Here is a 9,158-nt window from a genome sequence, read left to right on the forward strand (position 1 = left end):
ATGCTGATTATGATTTTCAATTTCTTATTTTATCTCCTTTAATTTTTTCTAAGAATTGTTGATTAAATAGACGAAGCTTAGAATCCAATCTATGTGATAAGGAGAAAGAGGACCGCGATGGAGAAGTTTATTAAGATCTTCTTACAACAGTCTTTTTTTCTACTTTTGTTTTAGGAAATTTGTTGATTCGGTTATGATAGATAGATGAGATTCTTTAGAGGACCGTCGATGTATGAATTCATCAATGCACAACTTCACAAGAATATGCTAGTTTTAGTCTTTCATGATTCAACTATAGTCAAAAGATTTTGAGACATTGTTTTGTTTTTAGTACATTTTAGTACAATTGATTCTTGCCAACTTTGGGTGATCAATTTTGTTCTTGTGGCAGATACATTATCAAACCACTAGCCTAGAGATATGGAAAGGTTCGGAAGGAAAAGTCGACATGCTTGTATGTAGGATAGGTTCTGGTGGTACCATCACTGGTGCAGGGAAATATCTGAAAGAGAAGAATTCCAACTAAAAGATTAGCTATTCTTTATATACATTTACAGAAGATAATTTCTACTATAATTATGGTGTTATTTATAAAAGTGCTAAAGATGTTGTTGTTGGTGAAAGAGACAATACTACAAATGCAGCATCATCAAATATAACTACAACAAATACAAGTGAAGAATTGGGAGGATTTGGTGCTGGTGAAGTGAGAGATATCTCTATTGGAAAAGCTAAGAATGCAAAAGATTCTACAAAGGAACAAGCTGGTAAGTTCATACATATATTTAGATGGTTAATTCTAATTTTGTTTCTGCTTTAGAATTAAGATTTTTTCTTCAATACCTCTTTTATTTCATCTGGTTCTGGTGGCATTTACTTTTCTCCATAATATATATAAAGATAATTTATCAAAATAATTAATTGCAAACCATTATAACTTTGAAGTTCATATTTTAAAATTGTCCTCTTTTAAGAAAGAATGAAATGATGAATAATGGGATTGTGGACGGGGATTGTCCACTATTCTAGTTTTGGTGATTGAGTTTATCAGAAGAAGCTACTTTAATATCTTATTGAATTGTTTAGAAGCAACATTATTATAAGCTATACGGGATTTTAGGGGGCTTATTGAGCAAACCATTGGTTAGGTTGTTAGTTTCTTTTAATAGTTGTATGATTGCATTACACAAGTCAGAAAATAAAGGTGGAAACAAAAGCAAGTGCAGGTGATGATATAATAATAAGACATCAACTGTCCTATATCCTAACTTAAATGACAAGGTAGTCACACACTATAAAACCCCTTCACAACATAGCTTCACAAGAATTTATATATATACTACCACCTTGTCTCCTTTTATTCCAGATAGATTCATATTCCTAAATTTGTTACTCGACTAATTAATTGAGCCTATTTATTTGCATGCATTTCATCATCAGCAATGGAGCAGCTAGCTGTTGATATATATGTTGATGAGGGAGAATTAGTTGCGGCATACAAGTGAAATGGGATCTGTTTCTTCAATGCTTCTGGTTCTTTTGATATTGTGCAGTTCTGGTTTTGGTGGCATAGCATTTGGTGTGTTGAATTTCAACCATATATTTAGATGGTTAATTATTTATTTTAACCTTTACCTTGTTCTAGTGTTTGTATCTTCATAGAACTCGTAGTTTTGTGTTATTATTTTTTATGTTATTTTGGCATAATTTATCATCCTTCAGCTGTTGGAATTACAAGTTGTTATTGTTATTGTTTCATTTCATTGTCCATGCTGGATTTTTTTTCTTATTCTTCTTCTTTCTTGTGTTAAGTTGCACCAAAATACATGTGTTAGAGTTAACATGGGTCTAGTGCTTGTTTATGTTCATAAGATTAGGATGTTGAATTAGTGGATAGCTTTGTTTTGTGAAAATGGTATAAAGAAAAAAAGGGCTAAACTTTTTTGGTTATTTGAATGGAGATATAGATAGGACAAATTGATTGAACTATAGGTTCCAGGGAGTAGTATAAATTTGATTTTGTTCTTGGAGCAGGACTTGTTTGGTAGTGAGCTTGGAAGATAATAAATCCAGATCATCACCCTCCTTTGAGATTGTAATAGCAGTTTCATGATTGCACAATGAAGTTGTAACACAGCTTGATTCTTATTTCTTTTTGCTTTTGATGCTGCAGTCCATGAAAGGATACTTAGGACATATGATGACTTTGTCTGGCTTGTTGATACTTCATTCATTGGTTGCTTCATTATTGATGTTGAATTTCTTGACTTGAAGATATGCCCTATGAATGTGAGTTCCTATCCCTGAATGGTTTAACAATATTTGATATTGGAGTACTTAAACAATATTTGATATTGGAGTTCCTGTCCCTGTAGTTTCTCTTCTATATACCCCTGGATGGTTACTAATTAAGTAGAATGATTCAACTCCCAAAATAAAATTCTAATCATATTTATTTTGGATATTTGATTGTCTCTTTATGATAGAATATTTTGGTACATCTAATTCATCAAATCTAAGGTAGAGGATTAACCTGATTATTATTCAGGGTCCAATGTTCAGGAAGATCTATATTGAAATGTGTTAAATAGAGCATAATTTTGCTACATCTATATTGATCTTCTTATTTTATTGATACTGATTTTTTAGTTGTTCATGAATTACTAATTGGACTTTTTTCTTTGTAAAGCTTTTGGGCCTTATACAGCGGCAAGTGAGAGAATTGAGAGGAACTATTCATGCTAATTATATTGCAATAGTGATGTTAATTAGAATTCTAAATGTTAAAAAGTCAGCTCTTGCCCATTCCTTGTATCAAGTGGGAGAATTAGTGTAGCAGGTATTTAAATTTAAAATTTTCATACAATTTTGATGTAGAGTAGTTAACATGCTCAACTTTTGAAAAACACATTTCATCTAAATTAACACATTACACTAAGGTACACAAATATTTCACTTTTATTCACATATGTATATATACAGTATCCATAAATGGTAATTATAACATATATTTTCTTATTTTAACTATTAATTATTAAATTTATTTTTCTCAATCTGAAATTTCACTTTTATTTATAGGTCCGGTTTGTACTGTTTTAAATTCATGACATTGGCCAAACATCGATACAGTAATTCTTTTTTTTTCAGGTGTTGTATGACTACGAGGACCGAATCAACCAAGCTATCTTTCCAGGACTGCAAGGTGGTCTGCACAACCACACCATTACTGGTTTGGCCGTTGCATTGAAGCAGGTATGCTCCTTGTTTCTTGATTCATACTTTTTCAGTTGTGACAGATTCTGATGGAAAGGGTCTATTTTTATTCATATTATATTATTATGATTCACCGTTTATGTATATATTTGCAAGTGCCATAGATAATAAATTGGATTTGTAGTACCCTGCTTTTTCATCTTAGCATAATATGGAGGTTTCTTGGGGGTGGATTTGGAGATTGACCTAATTTGAATGATATCAATTGGATAATGCAAATGGGTGGGAGGAATAAGTTTCAAAATCTTTAAATGATACTCTTGAAACCAAATTGTCTGAATCCATACTGAGTTCTTTATTATTTTAACTTTATAAAATATTGCTATTGCAAGAATGTTCAGATATGCTCTGTGTACAGTATTTATAATTCATTTCCCGTCTGAATGCAGGCTATAACTCCAAAGTATAGGGCATATCAAGAGCAAGTTCTCAGCAATTGTTCAAAATTTGCACAGGTGTGTTGAATTTCAACCATATATTTAGATGGTTAATTATTTATTTTAACCTTTACCTTGTTCTAGTGTTTGTATCTTCATAGAACTCGTAGTTTTGTGTTATTATTTTTTATGTTATTTTGGCATAATTTATCATCCTTCAGCTGTTGGAATTACAAGTTGTTATTGTTATTGTTTCATTTCATTGTCCATGCTGGATTTTTTTTCTTATTCTTCTTCTTTCTTGTGTTAAGTTGCACCAAAATACATGTGTTAGAGTTAACATGGGTCTAGTGCTTGTTTATGTTCATAAGATTAGGATGTTGAATTAGTGGATAGCTTTGTTTTGTGAAAATGGTATAAAGAAAAAAAGGGCTAAACTTTTTTGGTTATTTGAATGGAGATATAGATAGGACAAATTGATTGAACTATAGGTTCCAGGGAGTAGTATAAATTTGATTTTGTTCTTGGAGCAGGACTTGTTTGGTAGTGAGCTTGGAAGATAATAAATCCAGATCATCACCCTCCTTTGAGATTGTAATAGCAGTTTCATGATTGCACAATGAAGTTGTAACACAGCTTGATTCTTATTTCTTTTTGCTTTTGATGCTGCAGTCCATGAAAGGATACTTAGGACATATGATGACTTTGTCTGGCTTGTTGATACTTCATTCATTGGTTGCTTCATTATTGATGTTGAATTTCTTGACTTGAAGATATGCCCTATGAATGTGAGTTCCTATCCCTGAATGGTTTAACAATATTTGATATTGGAGTACTTAAACAATATTTGATATTGGAGTTCCTGTCCCTGTAGTTTCTCTTCTATATACCCCTGGATGGTTACTAATTAAGTAGAATGATTCAACTCCCAAAATAAAATTCTAATCATATTTATTTTGGATATTTGATTGTCTCTTTATGATAGAATATTTTGGTACATCTAATTCATCAAATCTAAGGTAGAGGATTAACCTGATTATTATTCAGGGTCCAATGTTCAGGAAGATCTATATTGAAATGTGTTAAATAGAGCATAATTTTGCTACATCTATATTGATCTTCTTATTTTATTGATACTGATTTTTTAGTTGTTCATGAATTACTAATTGGACTTTTTTCTTTGTAAAGCTTTTGGGCCTTATACAGCGGCAAGTGAGAGAATTGAGAGGAACTATTCATGCTAATTATATTGCAATAGTGATGTTAATTAGAATTCTAAATGTTAAAAAGTCAGCTCTTGCCCATTCCTTGTATCAAGTGGGAGAATTAGTGTAGCAGGTATTTAAATTTAAAATTTTCATACAATTTTGATGTAGAGTAGTTAACATGCTCAACTTTTGAAAAACACATTTCATCTAAATTAACACATTACACTAAGGTACACAAATATTTCACTTTTATTCACATATGTATATATACAGTATCCATAAATGGTAATTATAACATATATTTTCTTATTTTAACTATTAATTATTAAATTTATTTTTCTCAATCTGAAATTTCACTTTTATTTATAGGTCCGGTTTGTACTGTTTTAAATTCATGACATTGGCCAAACATCGATACAGTAATTCTTTTTTTTTCAGGTGTTGTATGACTACGAGGACCGAATCAACCAAGCTATCTTTCCAGGACTGCAAGGTGGTCTGCACAACCACACCATTACTGGTTTGGCCGTTGCATTGAAGCAGGTATGCTCCTTGTTTCTTGATATTTTCTCAATCTGAAATTTCACTTTTATTTATAGGTCCGGTTTGTACTGTTTTAAATTCATGACATTGGCCAAACATCGATACAGTAATTCTTTTTTTTTCAGGTGTTGTATGACTACGAGGACCGAATCAACCAAGCTATCTTTCCAGGACTGCAAGGTGGTCTGCACAACCACACCATTACTGGTTTGGCCGTTGCATTGAAGCAGGTATGCTCCTTGTTTCTTGATTCATACTTTTTCAGTTGTGACAGATTCTGATGGAAAGGGTCTATTTTTATTCATATTATATTATTATGATTCACCGTTTATGTATATATTTGCAAGTGCCATAGATAATAAATTGGATTTGTAGTACCCTGCTTTTTCATCTTAGCATAATATGGAGGTTTCTTGGGGGTGGATTTGGAGATTGACCTAATTTGAATGATATCAATTGGATAATGCAAATGGGTGGGAGGAATAAGTTTCAAAATCTTTAAATGATACTCTTGAAACCAAATTGTCTGAATCCATACTGAGTTCTTTATTATTTTAACTTTATAAAATATTGCTATTGCAAGAATGTTCAGATATGCTCTGTGTACAGTATTTATAATTCATTTCCCGTCTGAATGCAGGCTATAACTCCAAAGTATAGGGCATATCAAGAGCAAGTTCTCAGCAATTGTTCAAAATTTGCACAGGTACATTACAGTTGCACTCGTCAAAAAATAAAGTAGCTACTGTTGCCCCCACCAAGTTCCCGAGATGAAACTCACACAAGAGACCAAGAAACTAAAGCAGGCTTGTTTTAAAGTTAATTACAAAAGGAGGAAACTTTTGGCCTCTAAATCTTATTCATCATCACTTAACTAAGCTACTTGTCTTGTATATTCATATTCTAAGTAGTAAAAATAGCACTTATTAGATGGTTTAAATACATTATTAGATATTAACATAGTTTAGGGAACTGGATGGTAGATTTGACTAATTAGTGTTTATTGCAATGCTTGTATTTTGGTAAGTTTAGTAAGACAAGGTTTTGTACAGGAGTTATTACTTTTGATTATCAATAATAAAAAAATATATATTATATTAATATTTTGTTTATGAATTATATAATATTTCATTTATGGATTATGATTTTTTGCTATTGTAAAATTTTAATCACAAAATTATTTATTTAACGCGATAAAAATAACAGTAAAAATTATTTTTTTAAACGATAAAAAATGTCACTGTCAGGGTAAAACGGTGGTTCAAAAATGCCATTTTAACCAACCAAAATGCTACTGTCAGGGTAAAAATGGCGGTTCAAAAATGCCATTTTAACCAACCAAAACGCCACTCTGTCAGGGTAATAATGACGGTTCAAACCGCCGTTTTAACCTATCCAAAAACCGCCATTTTAACCCTAGAAATAACGGCGGTTTGAACTGTTGTTTTAACCAACCAAAATGCCACTCTGTCAGGGTAACAATGGCGGTTCAAACCGCCGTTTTAACCTATCCAAGAACCGCCATTTTAACCCTGGAAATAACGGCGGTTTTGAACTACCGTTTTAACCTATTCAAAAACTGCCGTTTTAACCCAGGAAATTGTGGCGGTTTTCAAAAAGCCGCCGTAATAACCAGAATGACGCCGAGAATTACGTTGTTTCACGAAACCGCCATTATTAATAATAATGACAGTTCAAACCGCCGTAAATACAAAAAAAACCGCCGTTTTTTCCAGAATTTTTTGTAGTGTAAGTTTTCACGTTATATTATATATTATCTACGAGAAACCAAAACCATACCTTGGCCGATTTCTCCCTAAGGCAAAGACACCTCAATTTCACCGTTTCCTCAAGCTTTCACTTCACCAAAATCACACCAAAACTAGTTCCCAGCTTCTAAGGTTCTAAATCCACAAGTTCAACCACCAATAGGACTTCAGATCAACATAATTCAATCTATTTCCATATTATATTACTATAATCAACATCAAAGCTTACTAATTCAATAATCCACAAAAGGGTTTAAGAGTTCTTACCTTCCTCAAACATCAATGGAACAAAATCCAAATATTTTCTCAAGCTAGTTTGATCCTAAAATACCAAAACATCACAAATCTCAATATCCAAATACCCAAATTTTGAAATTGGGGGAAAGAAAGATTGAAGGTGAAGTTGCGATGTTCTTACCGAATTGGTTAGTGGGTTTTGTAAAGCTCGACCCGGTGGTCGTGTGGCCACAAACGGTGCAGCGACCGGAGCTCGAGATTGAAAGTATGTGGATATGAAATTTGACAAGGGTTTGGGGTTTTTGCTTCTTCTTCTCAGCTGCCTTCAGCGTGTTTCATCAATATGAAAGGAAAGGGGTGGTTGAAATGAAGTTATATATGTTGGGCCTTGGTCTTGGTTTGGGCCCGGTCCAACCGATTTGACCCGACAGTCCAATTTTGGGCCAAAATCTTTAAAATTAGTGTTAAAATTCATATTTTAATTATTTCTACTTCTTTAAACTATAAAATTTAATTTCTTAATTTTTTTGAATAATAATTAATTTATTGACAAATTATTTATTAATTTCGCGTGGTTTGCACAAGGCTTTGGTTTCCATGGGCTGGAGGAATAAATATTCGAGGGCTTATACTCTTTAATTGGAGGACTCTGGTTCAGACCACTCCCATATTTTACTATGCTTAGATAGGGATGAAATGAAGGCAAAAAGATAATTTAGATTCCAGAAAAGATGGTGTGAGAATAAGGAGGCAGTCATGGCGATTAAACAGGCATGGACAATGAAAAAAGTGGAGTTTTCGATGTTTCAACTAGCCAAAAAAATTAAAACCCTGTAGACACAAGTTAGTGGAATGAAAGCAGGGTACTTCTTCTAATTCAAAAAAGAAAATTAGAATATTAGACGAAAAAATACAAGCTGAAAAAGAAAAATGAGAGGAAGCAAATAGGATAGCAATCAGATGTATGGAGGCTGAGCTGGAGGATTTTATTGTCCAAGATGAGCGCTATTGGAAAGAAAAATCAAGAGTTCAATGGCTAAATTGGGGGGAGGGGATAGGAACACTGTTTTTTCATGCCAAATTTCAATCAAGGTGCAAAAGAAACAAAATCCATAGTTTGGAGGATGGACAGGGGAATATGGTATCGGATCCAAATGCAGTAGTGGAAAAAGCATATTTTGTGGATTTGTTCATTTCATCTAATCCTAGAGATTCAATTGATGACATTCATTTTTTGCCTACTAAAGTGATAGGGAGAACAAACCAAATGCTAACTCGGCCTATTTTGGAGAAAGAGATCAAATCAGCATTTTTTTCCATTAGTCCTAATTTAGCCCTAGGAGAGGATGGCTTCACGGCAAAGTTCTTTCAGTTTTTTTGGAAAACTATTAAATCTGAAGTCATTCGAGCAATTCAAAGTTTCTTCTCGGGAGGTAAAATGCTTAATGCTCTTAATCACACTCATATATGTTTAATTCCTAAGATCCTTAATGCGACTTCTATGAAGTTCATTCAACCTATCAGTCTAAGCAGTGTTTTTTATAAAGTGATATCAAAGATCTTAGTCAATGGATTATAGTTGAAGATGAACAAATTAACCAGTGATAATAAAAGTGCTTTTATAATAGGCTTTTGATTAGCGTATAAGAATGGAAATATTTTGGTGGAGAGACTTTTATTCATTTTATAACACTTTAAAAAAAGTTTGACAAATTATTCTAAGTCATTCTTATAGTAATGAGGAATTATAT

At 32.5% G+C, this 9,158-nt stretch overlaps 1 long non-coding RNA gene across 1 annotated transcript in view; it reads right to left on the reverse strand.

Annotated features, from left to right (window-relative positions):
* Positions 747-9,158, reverse strand: part of LOC110263371 — a 9,140-nt gene continuing 728 nt past the window's right edge. The window contains exons 2-3 of the long non-coding RNA XR_002348900.1: positions 7,438-7,441; positions 747-857 (exon numbers count right to left, since the gene is read on the reverse strand). This is a non-coding gene — a long non-coding RNA (uncharacterized LOC110263371). The remainder of the gene's footprint in view (positions 858-7,437; positions 7,442-9,158) is intronic.

Source organism: Arachis ipaensis, chromosome B06 (assembly GCF_000816755.2).
Source record: "Arachis ipaensis cultivar K30076 chromosome B06, Araip1.1, whole genome shotgun sequence".
Lineage (NCBI taxonomy): Eukaryota > Viridiplantae > Streptophyta > Magnoliopsida > Fabales > Fabaceae > Arachis > Arachis ipaensis.